The sequence below is a fragment of the Scyliorhinus canicula genome, chromosome 5 (genome assembly GCF_902713615.1).
Source record: "Scyliorhinus canicula chromosome 5, sScyCan1.1, whole genome shotgun sequence".
In the NCBI taxonomy this organism is placed as follows: Eukaryota; Metazoa; Chordata; class Chondrichthyes; order Carcharhiniformes; family Scyliorhinidae; genus Scyliorhinus; species Scyliorhinus canicula.
In genome coordinates this window covers 223,660,313-223,687,422 of record NC_052150.1, presented here as the reverse complement: position 1 = coordinate 223,687,422, position 27,110 = coordinate 223,660,313, and the positions used below count along the sequence as shown (strand labels likewise).

Below are 27,110 nucleotides of genomic sequence, written 5' to 3'. Positions count from 1 at the left end.
TGGTAGGCAAAGTAATGGAAAGGGTACTGAGGGATAGGATTTCTGAGCATCTGGAAAGGCATTGCTTGATTAGGGATAGTCAGCACGGATTTGTGAGGGGTAGGTCTTGCCTTACAAGTCTTATTGAATTCTTTGAGGAGGTGACCAAGCATGTGGATGAAGGTAAAGCAGTGGATGTAGTGTACATGGATTTTAGTAAGGCATTTGATAAGGTTCCCCATGGTAGGCTTATGCAGAAAGTAAGGAGGCATGGGATAGTGGGAAATTTGGCCAGTTGGATAACAAACTGGCTAACCGATAGAAGACAGAGAGTTGTGGTGGATGGCAAATATTCAGCCTGGAGCCCAGTTATCAGTGGCGTACCGCAGGGATCAGTTCTGGGTCCTCTGCTGTTTGTGATTTTCATTAACGACTTGGATGAGGGAGTTGAAGGGTGGGTCAGTAAATTTGCAGATGATACGAAGATTGGTGGAGTTGTGGATAGTGAGGAGGGCTGTTGTCGGCTTCAAAGAGACATAGATAGAATGCGGAGCTGGGCTGAGAAGTGGCAGATGGAGTTTAACCCTGACAAGTGTGAGGTTGTCCATTTTGGAAGGACAAATCTGAATGCGGAATACAGGGTTAATGGTAGGGTTCTTGGCAATGTGGAGGAGCAGAGAGATCTTGGGGTCTATGTTCATTGTTCTTTGAAAGTTGCCACTCAAGTGGATAGAGCTGTGAAGAAGGCCTATGGTGTGCTAGCGTTCATTAGCAGAGGGATTGAATTTAAGAGCCGTGAGGTGATGATGCAGCTGTACAAAACCTTGGTCAGGCCACATTTGGAGTACTGTGTGCAGTTCTGGTCACCTCATTTTAGGAAGGATGTGGAAGCTTTGGAAAAGGTGCAAAGGAGATTTACCAGGATGTTGCCTGGAATGGAGAGTAGGTCATACGAGGAAAGATTGAGGGTGCTAGGCCTTTTCTCATTAGAACGGAGAAGGATGAGGGGCGACTTGATAGAGGTTTATAAGATGATCAGGGGAATAGATAGAGTAGACAGTCAGAGACTTTTTCCCCGGGTGGAACACACCATTACAAGGGGACATAAATTTAAGATAAATGGTGGAAGATATAGAGGGGATGTCAGAGGTAGGTTCTTTACCCAGAGAGTAGTGGGGGCATGGAATGCACTGCCTGTGGTAGTAGTTGAGTCGGAAAATTTATGGACCTTCAAGCGGCTATTGGATAGGTACTTGGATTAGGGTAGAATAAGGGAGTGTAGGTTAACTTCTTAAGGGCAGCACGGTAGCATTGTGGATAGCACAATTGCTTCACGGCTCCAGGGTCCCAGGTTCGATTTCGACTTGGGTCGCTGTCTGTGTGGAGTCTGCACATCCTCCCCGTGACTGCGTGGGTTTCCTCCGGGTACTCCGGATTCCTCCCACGGTCCAAAGATGTGCAGGTTGGGTGGATTGGCCATGACAAATTGTCCAAAATTCTATGATTAACCTAGGACAAAGGTTCGGCGCAACATCGTGGGCCGAAGGGCCTGTTCTGTGCTGTATATCTCTATACCTCTCTATACCTCTAAAGGTTCTCTCTCCAAAGATTCTGCACAGAGAAAAGCAAGTAAAACCCTGGTTGTTAACTTTATTAATGAGTGATATTTAATACATGGAATTGCTTAATTGGAATATAGTGGCAGGTTTAGGAAGTTATTTAAAGGTTTCTTCTTTTACTTAGGGCTGCTATAACTGTTAACTGTAAAGCTATTTCTTTGTTGCTCATGTGGTTAATTCTGTGGTTAAACTAAATTTGTTTTAACATAAAAGATTACTATTGGTCAGTGTTATCACTCCTGTGGTTCAGTAACATTTCTCCACAGTTTGACAAATTGCAAATAAATGGGTTCTCATCCGGGATCCTAACACACGTGTGCACCTCTAACCTGCCTGTCCTTTTGAAGCCCATCACTGTCCTCCCCACTGATTTCCCCCAGTGTCCTCATCAGGTTCAAAAATAGCTTCTTCCCCGCTCTTCCCAGACTCCTTAACGACCCTCTTACGGACTGATCTGATCTCGTCACACATCTTCTCTACCGAGTATTACCACACTCTGCATGCTTCACCTGATGTCTGTGTCTATGTATTTACATTGTGTATTTATATATGACCTATTTTTTTTCATGTACGGAACGATCTGTAGGGACTGTATGCAGAACAATACTTTTCACTGTACACATGACGATACAAAAATCCAATTCAATGCTTCAAATAACTGGCCATTCATCTAATTGTTTATGGAATCTAGCTGTGCAGAATTTGGCTGGTGGAGTGACAACATTTCAAAAAGAAGTCACTAGCTGTGAGACTCCCCTGAATAGATAAGGGGCGGGATTCTCCCCCACCCAGTGGGGCGGGGGGTCCCGGCGTAGCGGAGTGGCACCAACCACTCCGGAATTCTCCGCACCTTTAGGGGCCAAGCCCTCACATTGAGGGGCTAGGCCCGCGCCGGAGTGGCTCCCGCTCTGCCGACTAGTGCCAAAACCAGCACCAACGGCCTTTGCCGGCCACCATCGGGTTGGCCGAAAGGCCTTCGCCGGTTCGCGCATGCACCGTTGCGTCAGCTGCCGCTGCGCATGCGCGGTAGGGGGGTTCTCTTCCGCCTCCGCCCCGATCGTGGGCCTGGCCACCGTGGGGGCACCCCCCGAGGTCCAATCGCCCCACGCCCCCCCACCAGGACCCCGGGGGCCCGCTCGCGCCGCCAATCCCGCCGCCACCAGAGGTGGTTGAAACCACGGCGGCGGGAGAGGCCTCTCAGCGGTGGGACTTCGGCCCATCGCGGGCCGGGGGCACGCCAATCGGCGGGTCGTGATTCCCGCCCCCGCAAATTCCCAGGTGGTGGGGGCGGGATTTTTGCCGGTCCCGGGTGATTCTCTGACCCTGCGGGGGGTCGGAGAATTTTGCCCCGTGAGGGAAAGTTGCCATAGTACCAGGTGACCATTGGCTGCTTTCCCCTGTGAGGGGGAGAGCTGACTGGTGGTGATTTAACACAAGGGTCACCACACCTCAGGCGAGGGGCAAGGTTGAGAAAGACGGGGTTACATGAATAACCTCGGCCGGTACGGGAATCGAACCCACGCTGCATGGCCTCGCTCTGCATCACAAACCAGCTGTCCAGCCAAGTGAGCTAAACGAGCTCCTGATCCAGACCCAAAAGAGGAGGACACGAGGAGGAAATTCTACACCTGGTCCTACTGGGAGGGATTCCCCTCCACTCCCTGGAGGTAGACCTCTCTTCGGCCCGTCTGAATTTCCACGGACACCCTCCGGCGTTTCCGTGCCCTAAGAGCCCACTTTGGCGTTGCCATCCATCTCCTCTGGGCTGCCAAGTCTCCGGAGCTGCCAGCTGTCTGAGCAGGCATCAGGAGTCCACCTGCTATCCTTAAAAAGTTGGCAAACCGTGAAGCGGCCAATTAGGAGCTGCCTCTGAGAAACCTTGTTTAGTCTGTTTCCATTCACAGGGAGTGCTGGGGCCCGTATTTCAACCCAACATCAGGATCCTGAAGCCCAGGGGGAAATCCCAGGCCCCGTGATCCTGATGTGGAAGATCTGATGCGGCAGCATTACAAGCAAAATAAAATAAAAGCAGAATTCAAGCCTCCTCAGGACAGTTGAGCTGAATTCTGCTGCTCAGTGAGGCAGCTGACTCCACTCATTCCTCCCGCACATTCGCAAAGCCGGTCATGATCGCACATTCCCCACCAATATTCTCCAGTCCTTCCATTGCCGTGTTCTCAGGACCCGGGATAGAATAGAACAGTACAGCACAGAACAGGCCCTTTGGCCCTCGATGTTGTGCTGAGCAATGATCACCCTACTCAAACCTACGTATCCACCCTATACCCGTAACCCAACAACCCCCCCCTTAACCTTACTTTTTAGGACACTACGGGCAATTTAGCATGGCCAATCCACCTAACCTGCACATCTTTGGACTGTGGGAGGAAACCAGAGCACCCGGAGGAAACCCACGCACACACGGGGAGGACGTGCAGACTCCGCACAGACAGTGACCCAGCCGGGAATCGAACCTGGGACCCTGGAGCTGTGAAGCATTTATGCTAACCACCATGCTACCGTGCTGCCCCGATGAGAGCACACCATCCTTCCCTCATCCTGCATTCCTGAGCTACATAATCCTGAGATTCCCCTTTCCCAATCGTGCACTCAGACCCTGCCAATGGATCCACCATAAAGAATATCCCCAGCTAGATACACATCACACATACACAAGGAGATGTAATGGATCACACATTCCCCAGGATCTACTGTTGGACCACTTATTCCTGGGGATCCATTCCTGGATCACCCATTCCCTGGGTACTATTACTGAATCATAGAATTTACAGTGCAGAAGGAGGCCATTCGGCCCATCGAGTCGGCGCTGACCCTACTTAAGCCCATGCCTCCACCCCATCCCCGTAATCCAGTCACCCCACCTCACCTTTTGGAACACTAAAGGACAATTTAGCACGGCCAGTCCACCTAACCTGCACGTCTTTGGACTGTGGGAGAAAACCGGAGCACCCGGAGGAAACCCACGCACACACGGGGAGGACGTGCAGACTCCGCACAGACAGTGACCCAGCCGGGAATCGAACCTGGCTGTGAAGCCACCGTGCTAACCACTGTGCTACCGTGCTTCCCAATGCTGGGTCAAGCATTACCCAGGATGTCACCGTGGATTCCTCATTCTCTGGAATCCAATACTGGATCAGATATTAACCAGGGTCTGTGACTGATTCCAGCTGTCATTCCTTTTCACTTTCCTCATTGACCGTTACTTGGGAATTGCTAACCACTTGATTCTTGACAAAAAGAATGACGCCAATGTCCAGAGAACACGGACACAGCTCTGGAAAGGGGCCAAAGTAACCCGATTTTGGGAACCTCGTGACTAAAGAACCACAGAGCTCATTCCCCGGGGAGCCGGCTGCTCTCTGACATTCTCTTGCACATCAGGACCTGTCAATCAAAGTTACTTCCACTCTAGTATAATCAGATAATGAGCCTGAATCAAAATTCCAGCGGCAAGCAGTGACAGGAGACAGGAATTCAATCGGAACTGACAGCTGCTGATATTGGCAATGGAGCAACATAGTGGGCCAATGAGGTTCTTTCCTAACATGACACAGAAGGTATTCAAAATTGATTTGTTTGCTGCCGGGCTCTTCCCTGTTGACTTGGCTTAAGCTGCACACCTGGATCCCCGGGGCACTTCCTGTCTTCTGGCAGAATGATGGAATCTGGCACTTCGGAAGTGAAGGTTTCATTGTGAGAGTTTAAGGCAGAATTTAATCTTGGTTTAAAGGGATATCAGATGATGTTCAGAATCTCCAAAAGCCACGTCCTTATGGTTCATCATAGAATCAATCAGGGGCAGGATTCTCTGTCTGGGAGACGATGCTCTCTCGCCGGAGGTGAATGGGGTTAATTCCCACTCCCACTGGGAGCGCCGTTCAGGTGAGATTCAGGAGACGCAAATGGGCCAGCACTCTGCCCACGTGGAAGCGCATGGGATTCCCATTCCCGCCGGCTCCTGAGTCGCTGGGGCCGGGGATTCATGCTGTGGTACCTGGCAAGCTGGAGCTGCTCGACTCACCACACACTGTCATTCCGGACGTGAAGATGGCGCTGCAGACCACCCCCCCCCCCCCCCCCCACCGCCCCTGCCTACCATAGACCTCACTCCCAGACTATCACTGTATCCTTTCTGTGTCCCCAAGGATAAGGCAGCCCATAATAGGTGCAAGTGCCCGATGATGGGAGGGGGCAGTCGCAGACATCCATGACCAGATCCCCTCTCTGAGGAGAGGGCCATGCAGGTGGAGGTTGAGGTTAGGGCGGTGACAGTGATGGCGGTTGGCCTGTGGCAAACAAATGAGAGCCCGATGCGACACAGAGGCCCCTGTGTAGAAAACGAGTCGCTCCTCTCCCACAAACCATCCTTCCCAAGATCTCATCATGTCCTTTGTCTTGCAGGGTTACCAACAGACAGGGCAGCAGGGTAGCATGGTGGTTAGCATAAATGCTTCACAGCTCCAGGGTCCCAGGTTCGATTCCCGGCTGGGTCACTGTCTGTGTGGAGTCTGCACGTCCTCCCCCTGTGTGCGTGGGTTTCCTCCGGGTGCTCCGGTTTCCTCCCACAGTCCAAAGATGTGCGGGTTAGGTGGATTGGCCATGCTAAATTGCCCGTAGTGTCCTAATAAAAGTAGGGTTGAGGGGGGGTTGTTGGGTTGCGGGTGTAGGGTGGATGCGTGGGTTTGAGTAGGGTGATCATGGCGCAGCGTTGGGGGCCGAGGGGCCTGTTCTGTGCTGTACTGTTCTATGTTCTAGACCAGGCCTGGCCATCCAGGGTCGCTGACATCCCAGCACTCTCCGGAGCACCATTCCAGGGAAAACACCGACATTTCGCCACTGCTTTCACCAGAACCCTCCACCAGCGCAGAGACTAGCAACTCGGTGGGTAATGTTAGCGATCAGGCTCCCGGGGCTCACCCTCTGGTGAGCACCGCACACATGCTGCAGCTCATCAGGTGGAGGCAGGGACTCCCGAGGGAGCAGGCGGTCGGAGGGCTGCCCAGTCCCAGGGAACAGCTGTAGTCCAGGCAGGCGTCACGCTTCTCAAAAGTATGATCCCATCACTGGTTCAGACACAGAGCCAGAATCTACACGAGGAGTCCAGCTGCCTTCTGCTCAGGAGATGTTGCCAACAATGTGTGGCACCCAGGCCAACACTGAAAAAGTGGTGTCTGTGGTGGAAGGCCTGGGCAAGGTCAGAGCCATGTGTCAGGACGTCCAAACCCTGGGTCACACTGTGCTGTCCATAGCTGAGGCACAGGACAGGAGGGGCCAGTCATAGGCGGACATGTCTCAGGCACAGATGGACATTGCTGCGGCGCTCCAGCAATTGACCCATTCACAAATGGTCATGGCTGAGGGCATCAAATACATTGGCCGGGCACCGACTGACCTTAGCCAGTCACAGAGGGACATGACCGAGGCAGTGAGGGACATAAACCTTGATGCGGCCGCATTTGGAGTATTGCATGTAATTCTGGTCGCCGCATTATAGGAAGGATGTGGAAGCATTGGAAAGGGTGCAGAGGAGATTTTGCCTGGTATGGAGGGAAGATCTTATGAGGGAAGGCTGAGGGACCTGAGGCTGTTTTTGTTAGAGAGAAGAAGGTTAAGAGGTGACTTAATTGAGGCATAAAAAATGATCAGAGGATTAGATAGGGTGGACAGTGAGAGCCTTTTTCCTCGCATGGTGATGTCTAGCATAAGGGGACATAGCTTTAAATTGAGGGGAGATATATATAGGACAGATGTCAGAGGTAGATTCTTTACTCAGAGAGTAGTAAGGGCATGGAATGCCCTGCCTGCAACAGTAGTGGACTCGCCAACACTAAGGGCATTCAAATGGTCATTGGATAGACATATGGATGATAAGGGAATAGTGTAGATTGGCTTTAGAGTGGTTTCACAGGTCGGCGCAACATCAACACCCGAACTCCTCGATTAGATTCCAGTCTGTAATTCACACCCAAGTATCCATTATTCTACATATAAACCACCCTGAACCCTTCGATTAGATTCCAGTCTGTAACACTCCCGGGTATCTGTTACTCTATATAAACCACCCTGAACCCCTCGATTAGATTCCAGTCTGCAACTCACTCCCGAGTATCCACTTTTCTACATATAAACCATCCTGAACCCCTCGATTAGATTCCAGTCTGTCACTCATTCCCGGGTATCCATTATTATATATAAACCACCCTGAACCCCTCGATTAGATTCCAGTCTGTAACTCACTCCCGGGTATCCATTATTCTATATATAAACCACAGGAACCCCTCAATTAGATTCTAGTCTGTAACTCACTCCTGGGTATCTGTTATTCTATGTATAAACTGCCCTGAACCCCTCGAATAGATCCCTGGATGAGATTCCAGTCTGTAACTCACTCCCGGGTATCTATCATTCTATATATAAACTACCTGAACCCCTCGATTAGATTCCAGTCTGTAACTCACTCCCGGGTATCTGTTATTCTATATGTAAACCATCTGAACCCCTCGATTAGATTCCAGTCTGTAACTCACTCCCGGGTATCTGCCATTCTATATATAAACCACCCCGAACCCATCGATTAGATTCCAGTCAGTAACTCACTCCCGGGTATCCATTATTCTATATATAAACCACCCCGAACCCCTCGATTAGATTCCAGTCTGTAACCCATTCCCGGGTATCCATTATTCTATATATAAACCACCCTGCACCCCTCGATTAGATTCCAGTCTGTAACTCAGTCCCGGGTATCCATTATTCCATATATAAACCACCCTGCACCCCTCGATTAGATTCCAGTCTGTAACTCAGTCCCGGGTATCCATTATTCCATATATAAACCACCCTGCACCCCTCGATTAGATTTTAGTCTTTAACTCATTCCTGAAGTGTTGGCTAGTGTAGACTTGAGAGATGAACAGACACTTCCAACACTGATGAAGGTTCAACTCAGTTTTATTAACTACTTCTAACTAACTAACACACGATGACTGTGGGTCTAAATGATGCTAACTTAAACTAGAGACCTAAGCCTTGTCTGAACCAGTTGATTCTCTCAGCACGTGGTGTGAGTCTGTGCTGGGCTGGATGAGTTCCTGTTACACTCAGAGGCAGCACCCAGAATGAGCGGGAACCGTGGTGCCCTCTGCCTTTATAGTGTGTGTATTCTAACTGGTGATTGGCTGCGGTGTTTGTACATGTCGATTGGTCCCTGTGTGTGTCCATCAGTGTGTGTCTGCACCATGATATACTGGTGTATATTATGACAATTCCTGGGTACCCATTTTTCTATGTATAAACCATCCCAAAGCCCAGTGTCACTCCTCACCCCCCACATTCTTCCTTTTCAGATCACAGTCTAATTCCTCTTTGAACGCCTCGATTGAATCCGCCTCCCCCACCATTTCAGGCAGCACATTCCAGATCCTGACCACTCGCTGCGAGAAACAGGTTTCCCTCGAGTCACCATTGCTTTTTTTTTCAATTACCTTAAAATCTGTGTTCTCTAGTTCTCGTTCCTTCACCAATGGGAACAGTTTCTCGATATCTACTCTGTCCAGTTCCCTCGTGATTTTGAAGGCCTTTATCAAAGTCCCAACTCCTCCATGTTCCCTCCAGAAACAATTGCCATCAACAAGGTGACTGAGAAACTTGCCGGTCCCACAACACACGTCACAATTCCAGGTTCAGGGCAGGTGGGGAGGTGACTAAAGATCATTTCCTACCATATGGTGGGATGTTTGGCTGGAAGGTGGACAGTCAAGGGCAGCATTTAACGAGTAGCATCATTGAAATGACAGAGAAGTAACTCGCACCCTGAAATGACTTGACTCATTTCCACTCTTCTATATGCAATAATCCAGCTGCTTGACATCAAGGACCCCTCGGAGAACCGGAGTCAATGGGAATCAGGGGGAAAACTCTCCGCTGGTTGGAGTCATACCTGGCATAAAGGATGATGGTTGTGGTGGTTGGAGGTCAATCTTCTCAACTCCAGGATGTCACTGCAGGAACTCCTCAGGGTAGTGTGCTAGGTCCAACCATCAATGACCTTCCCTCCATCATAAGGTCAGCAGTGGGGATGTTTGCAGATGACTGCGCAATGTTCAGCACCATTCGCGACTCCTCAAATAAAGCAGTCCGTGTCCAATGCTGCAAGACCTGGACAATATCCAGGCTTGGGCTGACAAGTGGCAAGTTACAATCATGTAGGAACTCAAGGCTCCTTAAGCAGCATCTTCCAAGCCCACGACCTCTACCATCGAGGACAAGAGCAGCAGATATTTGGGAACACCACCACCTGGAGGTTCTCCTCCAGGTTATTCAGTATCCTGACTTTGAGATATATTGCTGTTAGAACCATAGAATTCCGACAGTGCAGAAGGAGGCCATTCAGCCCATCGAGCCTGCACCAATCCTCTGAAAGAGCACCCACCCCAAGTCCACTCCCCCAACCTATCTCCGTAACCCTACCTAACCTACACGTCTTTGAAACTAAGGGACAATTCCAGCACATCTTTGGACTGTGGGGGGAAACCGGAGCACCCGGAGGAAACCCACGCAGACACGGGGAGAACGTGCAGACTCCGCACAGTCAGTGACCCAAGGCCAGAATTGAACCCAGGTTCGTGGCGCTGTGGGGGAGCAGAGCTAACCACTGTGCTACCCTTCACTCCCACCTTAAAGATAATTAGGGATTGCATCAAATGCTGACCTTGCCAGCAATACCCACATCCCATGAACAAATTTAAACAAATGAAATATTCCCACTCATTTGAAAAATTCCCACTTCCTGCACATTAAATAATTCCATTCCCTGTCGTTGGAATATTCCCACTCTTTGCATGTGAGATACTCTCATCCTTTGTACATGGAAGATTGCAATTCCCCGCACCTGAATAATTCCCAATTCCTCATGCAGAATTAGTCCCAGTCCCTCTACCTGAATCATTCCAATTCCCTATAACTGCTCAATTTTTACAGCCATTCTGTCTTCCCAGATGTGATCCGCATTTCGAGTAAGGGTAAATATACTTTTGGCACAAGTGATAATAATTTAAGGTTTGAGAGTGTGGAGTATAATTGATTATTCATTGATAGGTTGTTTGAAACAGAGGGTGAGTCAAACGATAATAGGCACGTAATTAAACAAACCCAGCACACACACACACAGGATTCAGTGTGCTGAGCACTGTTTGAATGGGATGGAAGTTGTCCCAATGTTGGGATTATTAAACGACATCAGCATCACACAAGGCTCTCTTAAATCGAGCTGTATTACATGAAGTAAGCTGTAGACTACATCCTTACCTTGATAACTAGCTGGCTCCTTGGAACCTTCTTTAAACACCTGCAGCCCTCATGGTATTTGGGTACAGTGAGCAGTAGTCATTGATAACAACGAGATCAGACCAATGTGCAGTGAGCATGATTTCTCTCTCTCTTTCTCTCTCTCTCTCCGCCTCTCTCTCTCTTCCATTTCACTGACTTCTCTCTCTCTCTCCCCACTATTCTCAGATCTCAAACCATCGGCAATCGAGAACTGGCCTACCTCTCTCCATGATTGGTGAGCCTCCTTTGCATCGTCTCGATATTCAGCCTACCGCAGCCCCACTGAGTGATGTCATCACATCACTGGCCCGTGTTCCTATTCATTCTTATTTGCCATTTGGAGCTGAGGGGAGGGGGCTTGCAATAAGGCTGCCGTTACTAAGCAACCAGCTGAGGTGAAGGAGGCTGCCTCTCTAACAAGCATGTTTAGATGCTGCCTTGGGTTTCTTATTTCATTAATCATGTGTCAAACGGACCGTGTTATCCCTGTTACTCAGCCTTTTAATCCCATGGTAGTGAGGCTCTTGGCTGAGAGGAGGTGGAAAGGTGTTTGAACGGAGAGATTCGGTCTGGTTTAGCACACTGAGCTAAATCGCTGGCTTTGAAAGCAGACCAAGGCAGCACGGTTCAATTCCCGTACCAGCCGCCCCAAACAGGCGCCGGAATGTGGCGACTAGGGGCTTTTCACAGTAACTTCATTTGAAGCCAACTCGTGACAATAAGCGATTTTCATTTTCATTTTTTCATTTTCATTTCATTTCATTCATTTTCATTTCATTTTGGACGTTTTAGGTCGGGCAGTGTGCAGCTGTTGTGTGAGGCCGTTTGCAATGCTGGGGAGGGGTGCTAATTTATAAGATGTGTTTGTAAACCGATTCTGCCAAACCCTCTTCAGCGTGAACAAATTCTCCTGACTTCAGCCAGTGACTCCTGCACAACACTCAATGGGTGTGTCCTTTTTCAAACACGACAAAATATTCCCTTTTCTGCCCCTGTCCAATTGTCATGTCGCACCCCAAGGGCTGTCGAATTTCGGTTTTAAATCCTTCACCTTATTGGCTGCGCAGCGCCTTTGTTCGGCTGGAATATTTGGGAACTCTCCCAGCCCGCAGCCCCGCTGCACCTTCTGTAAACTTGAACTCATCCCAAAACTTTGCTGCCCCTGTGCGAACACACTGAGACAGGAGCCTTCTGCTCTCATTGGTGGGGAGTTTGGAGGCAGGAAGAGCCTGTCATCGGAAAGGGGGTGTCATCGGGAAGGGGGTGTCATCGGAAAGAGCCTGTTATCGGGAAGGGGGTGTCATCGGGAAGGGGGTGTCATCGGAAAGAGCCTGTTATCGGGAAGGAGGTGTCATCGGGAAGGGGGTGTCATCGGAAAGAGCCTGTTATCGGGAAGAGGATATCACCGGGAAGGGCCTGTCATCGGGAAGGGCATATCACCGGGAAGGGCCTGTCATCGGGAAGGGCCTGTCATGGGGAAGGGCATATCACCGGGAAGGGCCTGTCATCGGGAAGGGCCTGTCATGGGGAAGGGGATATCACCGGGAAGGGCCTGTCATCGGGAAGGGCCTGTCATGGGGAAGGGGATATCACCGGGAAGGGCCTGTCATCGGGAAGGGCCTGTCATCGGAAAGGGGGTGTCATCGGGAAGAGCCTGTCATCGGGAAGGGCCTGTCATCGGAAAGGGGGTGTCATCGGGAAGAGCCTGTCATCGGGAAGGGGATATCACCGGGAATGGCCTGTTATCGGGTAGGGCATATCACCGGGAGTGGCCTGTCATCGGGAAGGGGATATCACCGGGAAGGGCCTGTCATCGGGAAGGGCCTGTCATCGGGAATGGGATGTCATCGGGAAGGGGGCATCATCAGGAAGGGGGTGTCATCGGAAAGGGGGTATCATCAGGAAGAGCCTGTCACCAGGCACGGGATGTCTCCGGGAAGGGGATGTTATCGGGAAGGGGGCATCATCAGGAAGGGGGTGTCATCGGAAAGGGGGTATCATCAGGAAGAGCCTGTCACCAGGCACGGGATGTCTCCGGGAAGGGGATGTTATCGGGAAGGGGGCAACATCAGGAAGGGGGTGTCATCGGGAATGGGATGTCATTGGGAAGGGCATGCCATCGGGAAAGGGCATCATCAGGAAGGGGGTGTCATCGGGAAAGGGATGTCATCGGGAATGGGATGTGATTGGGAAGGGCCTGTCATCAGGAAGGGGATGTCATCGGGAAGTGGATGTCATCGGGAAGGGGGTGTCATCGGGAAGGGCCTGTCACCAGGAAGGGGATGTCATCGGGAATGGGATGTCATTGGGAAGAGCCTGTCACCAGGAAGGGGATGTCATCGGGAAGGGCCTGTCACCGGGAAGGGGATGTCACCAGGAAGGGAATGTCATCAGGAAGGGGATGTCATCGGGAAGAGCCTGTCACCGGGAAGGGGGTGTCACCAGGAAGGGTGTGCCATTGGGAAGGTCTGCCATCGGGAAGGAAATGTCAGCAGGAAGGAGTGCCAGCGGGAAGGGGGTGTCAGCGGGAAGCGAATGTCATTGGGGCGGGGGTAGGGGTTGGGGTCACCTTCAGCGGGAGCAGAAGGCCCTACCAGTGGGAAAGACCGGAAAATCCTGCCCTACATGTCCAATTAATGTGGGGCTGCAGTCAATGAAAAGCAAAATAAAAGTCTGAGGTCGTTGTAACTGCAGAGAGCTCTGGACAGGTTCCAATATTACATTCAGTTCTGATCCTCAAGACACGGCCAGAGTGAAGAACAGGGACAAGGAGAATTCCTGGTGTAAAATCAAAAGAAAATGACAAAGAAAAATGTGCATTTATATAGTGCCTTTCATGACTACCCGAGGTCCCATTGTCACTGAAGTACTTGTGCATTCTAGTCACTGCTGCACCGTAGCAAACACGGCAGCCAATCTGTGCACAGAAAGCTCCCACAAACAGCAATGTGATCATCATCACAGAACCTAATGTGATGTTGTCTGAGGGACAAATATTGGTCAGAACGCCAGTGACGGGCTTCCGGTGACGGCGGGCGGGAGGCAGCCGGACACTGGAGGGCTCCCGCTCGGGAATAGAAATTTTTGACGCCCGTTCCCAGGGGCAACGGAGACTGAAAAAGCTGTAAGTAGGCACAGGGAGGAGAAATGTCCAAGTTTGGGAAAAAAAACGGCCGTGAGAAAGGGGGTTAATGAAAGTCCGCCGGTGAGTGGAAAAGTCAGCGCAGGAACTGTCAGGAAAGCGGAAGCTGGAACACCAGGGGAGGCCGAATCGCTCACAGCAGAAGAAATGGCCAAAGTGATGGTTGTGGAACTTGAAAGACAGTTCACAAAGCACATGGAGGCGATGAAGAAGGAGATGGGGACGGTATTGAAAGTGCTGGTGGAGGAGGCGATTGTCCCGGTGAGGGCGGCGGTATCAAGCGCAGCGGCGGAGGTGCGGGAGCAAGTTCAGTCACTGAAGGAAGTGGAAGAGGTATTATTGCAGCAGAGTGATCAACTCACCTCAATGGGGAAGAAGTTGCGGGAGGTGACAGAGACCAACAAGGGTCTGCGAGCCAAAACAGATCCAGGCGAGAGAATCTGAGGATCGTGGGTCTGCCCGAAGGGGTGGAAGGCCCGAGGCCGACGGAGTATTTTGCCATGATGTTGGCAGAGCTATTGGGAGAGGGGGACGATCCCTCCCGATAAGAACTGGATCGGGCTCATCGGTCGTGGAGGCCTATACCAAAGGCGATGAGCCGCCAAGGGGCTGGTTTAGCTCACTGGGCTAAATCGCTGGCTTTTAAAGCAGACCAAGTAGGCCAGCAGCACGGCTCGATTCCCATACCAGCCTCCCCGGATAGGCGCTGGAATGTGGCGACTAGGGGCTTTTCACAGTAACTTCATTGAAGCCTACTTGTGACAATAAGCGATTTTCATTTCATTTCAAGAGTAGTAAGAGGAGTAACTGTGTGTTTCCGTAGCTACAGTATGAAGGAGAAGGTCCTGTGCTGGGCAAAGCAGAAGCGGGTGTTGCAGCGGGCTGGAGCTGATATACACATATATCAGGACTATACGGTGGAGCTGGCGAGAAGGCGGGCTGCCTTCAGCCGGGTGAAGAAGACACTGTACATCAGCAAGGTGCAGTGCGGCATAGTATATCCAGCTAAATTGAGGGTGACCTACAAATCCAATGACTTTTATTTTGGGACGGCGGAAGTGGCAGAGGAGTTTGCAAAGGCAAAAGGACTGTGGCTGAATTGAGAAATGGGACTGAGAGCGGGTCGTGTGCCGATGTAGCCTCATGTAACTTTATTTATTCACTGTGTGTTGGTGTATGTACTAAATAAGTCGACACTGTATATTGGGAAGAGATGGGACTTTAATTTGCAATGATGGTTCTTTGGGACTTAGGTGTGTATGCTTGGGTTGTGTGCTGAAGGGGATTTCTTGGTTTTCCTGGGACTGGGCAAGGGGGAAGGAGACCCGAGCGGGGGCCTCGACGCTGGCCGGTTTAAGCCGGCCAGTGAACGGGAGTGAGGTGGGGGGAGGGGCTGCGGCCATCACAGCCTGGTAGAACGGTGAGTCTAGCCGGGGTGAAAAGTTGGGGGAAGGAGCCGAGGTTGGGGGGAGGAGTTTACAAGAGGAAGTGGAGGGGAGGAGTCTGGGAGGGGAGGTGGGGGGGTGTCTACAATTCATGAGTGCCATTCATGGCACTCTTTCGGAGATTGGATGGCATTGAATATTTGTGGGGGGGGGGGTTGGAGGGTGGACTTTATATGTCAACGGTGACCAGGGGCGATTCCTGATTCCTTTTTCTTTTTTTCCTTTTTTCCTCCTTGGGAGGTTTAGTTTGATTTGATGCTTATATTGTCAGGTGGGCCTTTGTTTGAGGGGTGGTGGAAGGATGGGATCGTTGTTGTTGGTAGGGGGATTGATGTTGTATTCGTTACCATTTACTGTTTGTTGGTGAGGTGTAAAAAAAACAACGCCAGGGACAGTTTACCTGCCCTTCTTCAAAGTACCCGAGCAGGTATCTCACCTGAAAGCCGGCACCTCCGACAGTGCCGCACTTCCTCAGTACTGTTAGGATTGCAGAGACGTCAGCCCCGTTGGGGAGGAAACCTACAGTCCTTCCTGGGGCAACAGTACCAGTGGAAGCCTCTTAATTGGCCACCGTGATCCTGCTATTTGCCTTCGCGAGCCCAGGGCCTGATGTCGGGGACACACGGCGTGTCAGGAAAATTCCAACCTGTGTGTTCTAAACGTGGAATGCGTTCCCAGAGAAGACAGTGGAAATGAAAAATCCTGGATATATTTGGGGATGAGAATCTGTTGGATGTTTCTGGATGGATGAACTAAAATGGCCTTCCACATCTTTGACTATCTTCCCGAAGGAATGAAGATAACAACAGGACACCGACATTCTTTTCCATCATTCCATCAGATCATGGCTGATCTGTGCATCATTTATCTACACCTCTTATCACATCCTCTGATGCCCTTAACTCACAAAACGTATCAAAGGTGATCTTGAAGGTTTCAACCGGCTCATTATACACACCGTTTTAAGGAAAGGTTCCAGGTGTCTAACATTGTTTGTTTCCCAACTCATTCCCAAATGGCTTTGCTTTAATTTTTAGATAATGTCCATTTGGACAGCACGGTAGCATAGTGGGGAGCATAGTTGCGACCAGGGTCCCAGGTTCGATTCCCGGCTTGGGTCACTGCCTGCGCGGAGTCTGCACATTCTCCCCGTGTCTGCGTGGGTTTCCTCCGGGTGCTCCGGTTTCCTCCCACAGTCCAAAGACGTGCAGGTTAGGTGGATTGGCCATGCTAAATTGCCCTTAGTGTTCAAAAAGGTTGGGTGGGGTTACTGGGTTACGGGGAGGGTGGAGGTGCGGGCTTGGTTAGGGTGCAGACTCGATGGGCTGAATGGCCTTCTTCAGCACTGTAAATTCTATAATTTGTTCTGGAGTTCCACCACCAGAGGAAATTGTTTTTCTGCATCTACCTTTTTGAGTCCGTCTATTCCGAGATTAGATCAACCCTTCGTCTATTGTCAAGGAACAAACACAAGCAAAGTTTATACAGCCTGTCTTTACAATGTGGCCTTTAAACCCAATATCATCCTGCAGAATCTGCTGTACCTGATCCAATATCTTACTCAAAATACAGTCACAAAAACAAAGTTTTCCAAAATTGTATACATAGCCACACATATATAATATACAGAGGGTATAATCTCAGAGTAAGGGGGCGCCCATTTAAGACAGAGATAAAGAGGAATGTCTTCTCTAAGAATCTGTGGAATTCTTTACCGCAGAGAGCTGTAGAGGCTGGGCCGTCAAGTATGTTCAAGGCTGAGATAGACAGATTTTTAATCAGTAAGGGAATCAAGGGTTATGAGGATAAGGCTCAGGTCGATTATGATTCATTGAATGGCGGAGCAGGCTCGATGGGCCGAATGGCCTACTTCAGCTCCTAATGGTCTTATAGTCTCATACATAACTTGCATCTTCCTTTCATTTCCAGCCACCTTGAGATTTTTTTTCCCCCTATTCATTCAGGGGTATGGGTGTCACGAGCAAGGACAGTGTTTATTGTCTATCCCATCTGTCCTTGAGACGGTCAACTGAGCGACTTACTGGACCATTTCAGGACCGAATGTAACTTCCACACCTGCTGTGGTGGGATTTTAAATCACGGGCCAGGTTTTCCTCAAATGGAGGGTCCTGAGCCCCCCACTTGCCGACACACTGGTTACCTCCAAGCTCACCACCTGACCTAAAATGGTGGGAGGGCAGGGTCACGCTGCTGCTGCCTTGTTCATTTGTCTTCCATCTCGACTTGCCCCTTGCTGATATTTGCATTAAATTCGGAGCTGCAGTCTCTGACTCTTGCTACATATATATTAGTCTTCCGGCTTTGCTGGCTGTGTTTGATTGGGTTTAATCTTTTTGGCAACTTGAGCTGCCAGATTCTTAGTTAAGATAGTTTAACATTAAATCATAAGACCATCTAGGAATGGGGGCCGGTTTAGCTCAGTCGGCTGGATAGAGCGAGGCTAACAGCGTGGGTTCAATTCCTGTACCGGCTGAGGTGATTCATGAAGGCCCCGCCTCCTCAACCTTGCCTCCAACCTGAGATGTGGTGACCCTCAGGTTAAATCACCACCAGTCAGCTCTCCCCCCTCAAAGGGGAAAGCAGCCTATGGTCATCTGGGACTATGGCAACGTGACTTACTTATAGGGACAGAATTAGGCCATTCTCGCTCAACCAAACCCATTTTGCTGCACTTCACTTCCCAGTATCCCATGACATTTTTAAAATCTAGAAATTGATCAGTCTCCATCTTGAACATAACTCAATGACTGAGCTTCCGCAGCCCTCTCGAGGGTTGGGGGGGAGGGGGGGGGGGGGTGACTTCAGGAAGCAAAGTACTGTACTGTCTGCGTCAACTGGGCCGAGGTGGAGATGGTTAACAGCTTCAAATTCCTAGGTGTGCACATCATCAAAAATCTGTCCTGGTCCACCCACGTCGACGCTACCACCAAGAAAGCACAACAGCGCCTATACTTCCTCAGGAAACTAAGGAAATTCGGCATGTCTACATTAACTCTTACCAACTTTTATAGATGCACCATAGAAAGCATCTGCATCACAGCCTGGTACGGCAACTGCTCGGCCCAAGACCACAAGAAACTTCAGAGAGTTGTGAACGCAGCCGAGTCCATCACGCAAACCCACCTCCCATCTATTGACTACATCTACACCTCCCACTGCCTGGGGAAAGCGGGCAGCATAATCAAAGACCCCTCCCACCCGGCTTATTCACTCTTCCAACTTCTTCCATCGTGCAGGAGAACATGCACAAACAGCTTCTTCCCCACTTTTACCAAACTCCTAAACGGCCCTCTTATGGACTGACCTGATTAATACTACACCCCTGTAAGCTTCACCCGATGCCGGTGTCTATGTATTTACATTGTGTAACTTGTGTGTTGTGTTATGTTATTGCTGGTAACATAACCTGCTACTTGATGTAGACTCTGCTGAAAGGTGCTCCAGACTCGGAGATAAGTTTAACATATTTTTTGAACGATTAACAATGCTCTTAAATGAGTTTGATACTTTACTAATCTGCCTCTAGTAATCAGTCTACTCTGCTAACTATACAAGCTTGCTCTCGACCATGTGCTAGGGTGTGATGTTGCTGATAATCAACCCTGTCTTGCTCTCTTGGTTTCTGCCGGTGAAATGAAATGAAAATCGCTTATTGTCACAAGTAGGCTTCGAAGTTACTGTGAAAAGCCCCTAGTCACCACATTCCGGCGCCTGTTCGGGGAGGCTGGTACGGGAATTGAACCGTGCTGCTGGCCTGCCTTGGTCTGCTTTAAAAGCCAGCGATTTAGCCCAGTGTGCTAAACCAGCCCCTGGAAGAGGCAGAGCCTGTGTGCCTTGTCCTTTTTATATGGGTCGTGTAGTGCCCCCTTGTGGTAATGCCACCTCTGGGTGTCCTGATTACCCATTGGTTGTGTCCTGTTCTAATGACCCATTGGTTGCGTGCAGCGCCGGCCCTAGGGTTGCTGGCGCCCCGGGCAAGCTGAACTTCGGCGCCCTTCGGGGGGGGGGGGGGGGGCGGGGGGGGCAAGGAGAGGTGAGGGGGGGGGGCCGAGGGGGGCAGGGTCGGGGCGGGGCGGAGGGGGGCGGGGCCGAGGCGGGGGGGTGAGGCGGGGGGGGGGGCTGAGGGGGGGGCCGAGGAGGGGGGGGCGGGGCCGAGGGGGGGGGCGAGCCCGAGAGGGCGGGGGGCGGGGGGGCGAGCCCGAGGGGGCGGGGGTGGGTGAGCCCGAGGGGGCGGGGGGTGGGCAAGCCCGAGGGGGCGGGGGGCGGCGAGCCCAAGGGGGGGGGCGACGAGCCCGAGGGGGGGGGGGGCGGAGAGCCCGAGGGGGGGGCGGCGAGCCCGAGGGGGGGGGGGGGCGGCGAGCCCGAGGGGGGGGCGGCGAGCCCGAGGGGGGGGGGGGCGGCAAGCCCGAGGGGCGGGGGCGGACGGAGGGCGGACAGGGGGGGGGGCGGCCGGAGGGGGGCGGGAGGGGGCCGCACTGGCGGAGGGCGGCCACCGCGCATGCGCTGGTTGGCACCGGCCCAACTGCGCATGCGCGGGACCCGAATCTCTGGCGCCCCCTAGCACATGGCGCCCCGGGCGACTGCCCAAGTTGCCGGTGCCTTGGGCCGGCCCTGGTTGCGTGTCTGCATATCATGACATCTCTGGTGCTCCCTCTAATGGTTACTTAGTTGTAGTGTATTTACATTAACTTGTGTATGTATATCAGTGATGCATATCACTACATTGTGTTGCACCTATTATGTATTTTCTTTTCTTTCCATGTACTAAATGATCTGTTTGAGCTGTTCACAGAAAAATTATTTTCACTGTACCTCGGTACACTTGACAATAAACAAATCTGAGTGAAGAAATTCCTCCTCATCCCGGTCCAAAATGGCTGACCACTTATTCTGGGAAAACCACTCCCAGTGAAATGCAAACAGCTAGGTCAACTTCCCTGACCGTCACTGACGTCTCCTCAGTATTTCTGTCCCAGACCCGCCCTGCACAACTCGGCGGTGACCGAGTTCTGACTAAACTGCCCTTTCAAATGGTGTTGTCATTCTCAGTCTGATTTTTTCCCCGTATATTCCAACTGAGCCATGACCTCCACAGCATCATTGAAATCTTAATCTAAAATACTAACGCTTGGAGCAAACCAAAGATTCAAAGCAATTGCGTAAGCTGCCATCACTTTTGTTGATGTTAAGTGCAATAGCAGCAATGCAGGAAGAGAAAAATTAACTTCAAAAATTGACTTAAAGTTTCACTCTAGTCCAGAGCCAGAAAGAACAGGAAGATCCCAACTCCTTTCCTGATTTCTCTGATCTCAAATACGCGAGGTGCATGAATCGGCTTCAGCATTTCTGGGTAAATGAGATAAAAATGGCCCCTCGTTCCCAGCCTTGGGTACCCTGCTGGAAAGTGACTGAAGGGGACGGAATTAGTTGGTGGCAATGGAGTCAGCCTTGGTGACAATGATCCCAGTGTCATCCAAATGAGCTGGCGACACTCGCTGGCAGGGGATCTGCACAAGCAATGGGAATTCTAAAACAATGGGGTTGGTCGGACCAGAAGGAGATGGAAGATGTTTGAACAGGATTTGGTGCAGGTTAAGATATGGTGGGCAGAATTCTAATACAAGCTTCAGTTCCTGGATTGTGGAAGATGAAGACCAGGCCGGGGATGTGGCATCTTCATAACTATCAGCACTGCAAGGGTTAATGAAGTGTCGCGAGTAGCCACTAGAGGGAGCTAGAGTTACAACTCTATAAGGCAGTAACGCTGAGCCTTGTGGGAGAGTCTGGGAGAGTGTGCAGGAGTTAGCTCGTGAAGGTCAGGAGGTCAGATAGTGTAAGCGAGTGTAGATCATAGTGTAAACCAGTCGTGAGATTGGCTGTAGATGAGTGTTGTTTAGATGCTATTAATCAACTGTGTATTATAGAATAGTACAGCACAGAACAGGCCCTTCGGCCCTCGATGTTGTGCCGAGCAATGATCACCCTACTCAAACCCACGTATCCAACCTATACCCATAACCCAACAACCCCCCCCTAACCTTACTTTTTAGGACACTACGGGCAATTTAGCATGGCCAATCCACCTAACCCGCACATCTTTGGACTGTGGGAGGAAACCGGAGCACCCGGAGGAAACCCACGCACACACGGGGAGGACATGCAGACTCCGCACAGACAGTGACCCAGCCGGGAATCGAACCTGGGACCCTGGAGCTGTGAAGCATTTATGCTAACCACCATGCTACCGTGCTGCCCGTATTCTTGAGGAGTGCGTGTCGAATGCAAGTTAGTGATGGTAATAAATTTATAGTTTTGTTTAAGTTCAAGGTATTTTGTGGTCTTTGCGAACACTACGCCAACCATCCTGAAATAAGCAACACAAAGAACAGCACAGGGGCTGTATTGAAATAATCAGGACTGGTTCAAAATCCTAGAACTCCCGGCCGAAGAGCACTGTGGGTGTACCTACACCTCAGTCACTGTAGTGGTTCAAGAAGGCAGCTCACCACCAGCTTCTCAAGGGAAATTAGGGATGGCTAACAAATACTCTCACACAGCCCGTGAAGCCCGCAACCTGTAAATGAAAAATAAGCAGTTAACCTTCTTGCTAACAGCTTCACATTAACTCTCGGTGAATTCTCACTGATGACTCATTCTCATCTCGTCACCGTAATGCTTTTTTGCTGCTGTTCTGTTCCATTGTGTACACTCTTCCATTTAACTGCATTCAAATCCGTCTGCCGTCCTTAACCCATTCATTAAATTAACCCAAATATCTTGGAATCTTATTAGTCTCCTTGTGATCGCCTAGCTGTGTTTCAGCATCATATCTGACAGCAGTGCCTCCTCATCATTCCTGGAGGCCAGAAACAGCAGGAGTTCCCGAAAACACCTACCGCAGAGTGTCGCTGCCTGGCCTCCCAGTGTTGCTCCCAGTTTACTCCGAACTCTGCATTCTCACCATTTCCGGATCCAGCCAGCTAAATTCTCATTACTTCCATCAACCTTAATCTTCCTCAAAATCCGCTATTGCCTTCCGAAGCTCCAAATTAATAATGTCCATCAGGCAGCCGTCATCTGTTCACTTAATTACTGCCTGGCTCCCCGAGAGAGGAGGAACTGCTTTTATAAACATCTTTACTGACAACCAGTCAACTCCAAGGGCTTTGCAGCCATTGACGGATTGTCACTGCGTAACGCAAGGAATGTGGCAGACAATTTACACACAACGAGCCCCCACAAGGTGATAGATTACGAGGTGGACAGCTTAAGATATAAAAATAGAAAATGCTGGATATAGTCATCAGGCCAGGCAGCACCAGTGACGAGGGAAAAACGGAATTAACGGGCGCGATTGAACAGCTTCGTCGAGCACGACCCAGCGACGCACTGAGGCCGTTAAATCTCGCGACAAACCTCTCGCCAGATTTGCGATGCTCAGAACGCCTGGCAAAATCTTCTTTTTATAAATTTAGTGTACCCAATTCATTTTTTCCAATTAAGGGCCAATTTAGCATGGCCAATCCACCTACCCTGCACATCTTTGGGTTGTGGGGGCGAAACCCACGCAAACACGGGGAGAATGTGCAAACTCCACACGGACAGTGACCCAAAGCCGGGATCGAACCTGGGACCTCGGCGCCGTGAGGCAACAGGGCTAAACCACTGTGCCAGCCTTGCAAAATCTTCAACTGTGTATTCTTGAGGCCCCCCCCCCCCCCCCCCCCCGGGTTGCTGCTGAGACCGACCACTCTCTACCCCTTCGCCAGGAAATCGAGAAAGGGCTGCCACCGCTGAAAGAACCCCTGTACCGACCCCCTCAGGGCAAACTTCATCCTCTCCAACTTGATGAACCCCTCCATGTCGTTGACCCAGGTCTCCGAACTCGGGGGCCGCGTATCCCTCCACTGTAACAGAATCCTGCGCCGGGCTACTAGAGACGCAAAGGCCAGAATGCCGGCCTCTCTCGCCTCCTGCACTCCCGGCTCCGAAGCTACCCCAAAGATCGTGAGCCCCCAGCCCGGCCTGACCCTAGACCCAACCACGTCTGACAAAATCCCCGCCACCCCCTTCCAAAACCCCTCCAGAGCCGGACATGCCCAAAACATATGGGTGTGGTTTGCCGGGCCACCCGAATACCTCCCACACCTGTCTTCCCCTCTGAAAAACCGGCTCATCCTTGCCCCCGTCATGTGAGCCCTGTGCAGCACCTTCAGCTGAATTAGGCTGAGCCGTGCACAAGAGGAGGAAGAATTCATCCTCTCCAGTGCGTCCGACCACGTCCCCTCCTCAATCTGTTCCCCTAGCTCTTCCTCCCATTTCGCTTTGAGCTCATCTACTGAGGCCTCCTCCTCCTCCTGCATCAGTTGGTAGATAGCCGAGATCTTCCCTTCCCCCACCCACGTCCCCGAAAGCACCCTGTCCTGCACCCCCCTTGGCAGCAGCCGCGGAAACTCCTCCACCTTCCTCTTAACAAAGTCCCTGACCTGCATATACCTAAAAGCGTTCCCAGGGGGGAGGTTCCACTTCCCCACCAGCTCCTCCAGAGTCGCAAACTTCCCATCCAAGAAGAGGTCCCCAAACTGTCTGATGAGCCTTGCAAAATCTAATGAGATCTAGCGGAATGTCACGATTTGGATCAGATGCGGCTCATTTAAATATGTCGCCGCCTGATTTTCCCAAGGCCGGGAATGAAGGCCCATGCCTGGGAGATCTCACCATCGCGCCATTGAACACTGATCCACAAATGTGGAGCAGACGTAACGGCACCTGAAGGGGTCTCCCAGGCCATTGGAGGGCCCCAGGTGATCAGGCTCTGGACAGGGTGGTATCCTGGCACGCGTGCCAGCAGCTGGGTACCTTGGCACTGCCCGCCTGGCACCTTGGCACTGCCACCCAGGCAGAGTGCCTGGGCGGTACTGCCAGGGTTCCAGGCTGGCAGCTCCAAGAGGCTTGGGTGCCAGGTTGTCCGTGCCAGGGATCAGGCCCGGGGGTGCCCTGCCCTTAAGAAGTGGGGTGAGGGCCTTGAGGATCCTCTCAGAGGTAGGTTGAGGCATTGGGGTGGGGGGGGGGGGGGGGGGGGGGGGATGCAGGAGATTGCGGTGCTGTGTCCAAGGGCGGTCGAGAGATCAGGGAGGCTTTTTAAAATGGCCTTGAACAAAGAACAAAGAACAGTACAGCACAGGAACAGGCCCTTTAGCCCACCAAGCCTGCGCTGATCACGTGTCTGTGACCTCTATCACAGACAGAGTGAGACAGCTCGGAGCTACGACTCTGTAGCCTCTATCACAAAGAGAGAGACAGCTCGGAGCTACGACTCTGTAACCTCTATCACAGACAGAGAGAGACAGCTCAGAGCAACAACTCTGTAACCTCTATCACAGAGAGAGACAGCTCAGAGCAACGACTCTGTGACCTCTATCACAGAGAGAGGCAGCTCGGAGCTACGACTCTGTAACCTCTATCACAGAGAGAGAGGCAGCTCGGAGCAACGACTCTGTGACCTCTATCACAGACAGGGAGAGACAGCTCGGAGCTACGACTCTGTGACCTCTATCACAGACAGGGAGGCAGCTCGGAGCTACGGCTCTGTAACCTCTATCACAGACAGTGAGGCAGCTCGGAGCTACGACTCTGTAACCTCTATCACAGACAGAGAGTCAGCTCGGAGCTACGACTCTGTAACCTCTATCACAGACAGTGAGGCAGCTCGGAGCTACGACTCTGTAGCCTCTATCACAGAGACAGAGACAGCTCGGAGCTACGACTCTGTAGCCTCTATCACAAAGAGAGAGACAGCTCGGAGCTACGACTCTGTAACCTCTATCACAGACAGAGAGAGACAGCTCAGAGCAACAACTCTGTAACCTCTATCACAGAGAGAGGCAGCACGGAGCTACGACTCTGTAACCTCTATCACAGAGAGAGAGGCAGCTCGGAGCAACGACTCTGTAACCTCTATCACAGACAGAGACAGCTCAGAGCAACAACTCTGTAACCTCTATCACAGACAGAGAGAGACAGCTCGGAGCAACGACTCTGTGACCTCTATCACAGACAGGGAGAGACAGCTCGGAGCTACGACTCTGTGACCTCTATCACAGAGAGAGTCAGCTCGGAGCTACGACTCTGTGACCTCTATCACAGAGAGAGAAGCAGTTCGGAGCTACGACTCTGTGACCTCTATCACAGAGAGAGAGGTCGCTCGGAGCTACGATTCTGTGACCTCTCTCACATAAAATTCATAGAATTAACAGTGCAGAAGGAGGCCATTCGGCCCATTGAGTCTGCACCGGCCCTTACAAAGAGCACTCCACTCAAGCCCATGTATCTACCCTAATCCCGTAACCCACACTTAACCTTTTTGGACACTCAGGGCAATTTAGCCTGGCCAATCCATCTAACCCGCACATCTTTCACCTTTGGACTGTGGGAGGAAACCGGAGCACCCGGAGGAAACCCACTCAGACACAGGGGGAACGTGCAGACTCCACACAGACAGTGACCCAGCGGGGAATCGAACCTGGGACCCTGGAGCGGTGAAGCAACTGTGCTAACCACTGTGCTACCGTGCCGCCCCCACGGCATGGTGGGGAGTTGCACCGTTCGCAACTCCCCAAAGCCTGTCCACCATCTACAAGGCACAAGTTAGGAGTGAATGGAATATTTCCCACTGACCCGGATGAGTGCAGCTCCAACAACACTGAAGAGGTTTGACGCCATCCAGGAAAAAGCAGCCCATTTGGATGATATCCCTTCCAAAAACAGTCACTCCCCCCACCACTGACAAACAGTGGCACCGTGTTTACTATCTATAAGAGGCTTTGCAGAAACTCACCAAGGCTCCAGAGATAGCACCTTCCAAACATGTGGCCAGGACAACAAGGGCAGCAGAGATGTGGGAACCCCACCACCTGGAGGTTTCCCTCCAAGTCACTCACCCTCCTGACTTAGAAATATATCGGCCATTCCTTCACTGTCACTGGGTCAAAATCCTGGAACTCCCTCCCTAACAGCACAGCGGGTGTACCTACACCACATGGACTGCAGCGGTTCAAGAAGGCGGCTCATCGCCACCTTCTCAGGGGTACTTAGGGATGGGCAACAAATGCGGGCCTACCCAGCGACGCCCACATCCTGTACATTAATTTTTTAAAGCCAGACTAAGACCTGATGGCCATGGATGGTGCGTTAATGTCACAGCCAAACAAATTGATCATCAATGAAATGCTTTCAACAAACACACCGATGGCAAGGGTGGGAGAGATTACCCATCAGCCTTGTGATGGAAAGAGCATTGGTGCCTTGACCATCACTATCACTATCCATAATGTTGGGAAATTGAGGTCTGTAAGTAAGTTGCGTTTCTGGGTGTTAGGGATAAGCTATAGTTTTGAGTTTCAGTTTAATTCATGTTTCTGCTTTTTTGTGTTGAGAAAGTGGGCAGCGGGGGAGTGGGGGGGGGGGGGGGGGTGTTGGGGTATCTGAGTTTTGGTTTCACTTCAAAATGTTGCCTGTAAGTCTCTGGGTTTGTTTGTACTCCTGCATTTTTAA

General features: G+C 51.3%; 1 protein-coding gene across 2 annotated transcripts in view; it reads right to left on the bottom strand.

Annotated features, from left to right (window-relative positions):
- The window catches only part of lrrc24 (leucine rich repeat containing 24), a 76,283-nt gene extending 53,491 nt beyond the window's left edge, over positions 1 to 22,792 (bottom strand). Inside the window, exon 1 of one of the 2 annotated variants that reach the window (XM_038798614.1) lies at positions 22,454 to 22,792. The gene's annotated coding sequence lies outside the window, so the exon portion shown is untranslated. Of the gene's footprint in view, positions 1 to 10,928; positions 11,233 to 22,453 lie in introns of those variants that run through there. The other variant, XM_038798613.1, reaches the window with a different exon arrangement.
- Between the last annotated feature and the right edge of the window lie 4,318 nt (positions 22,793 to 27,110).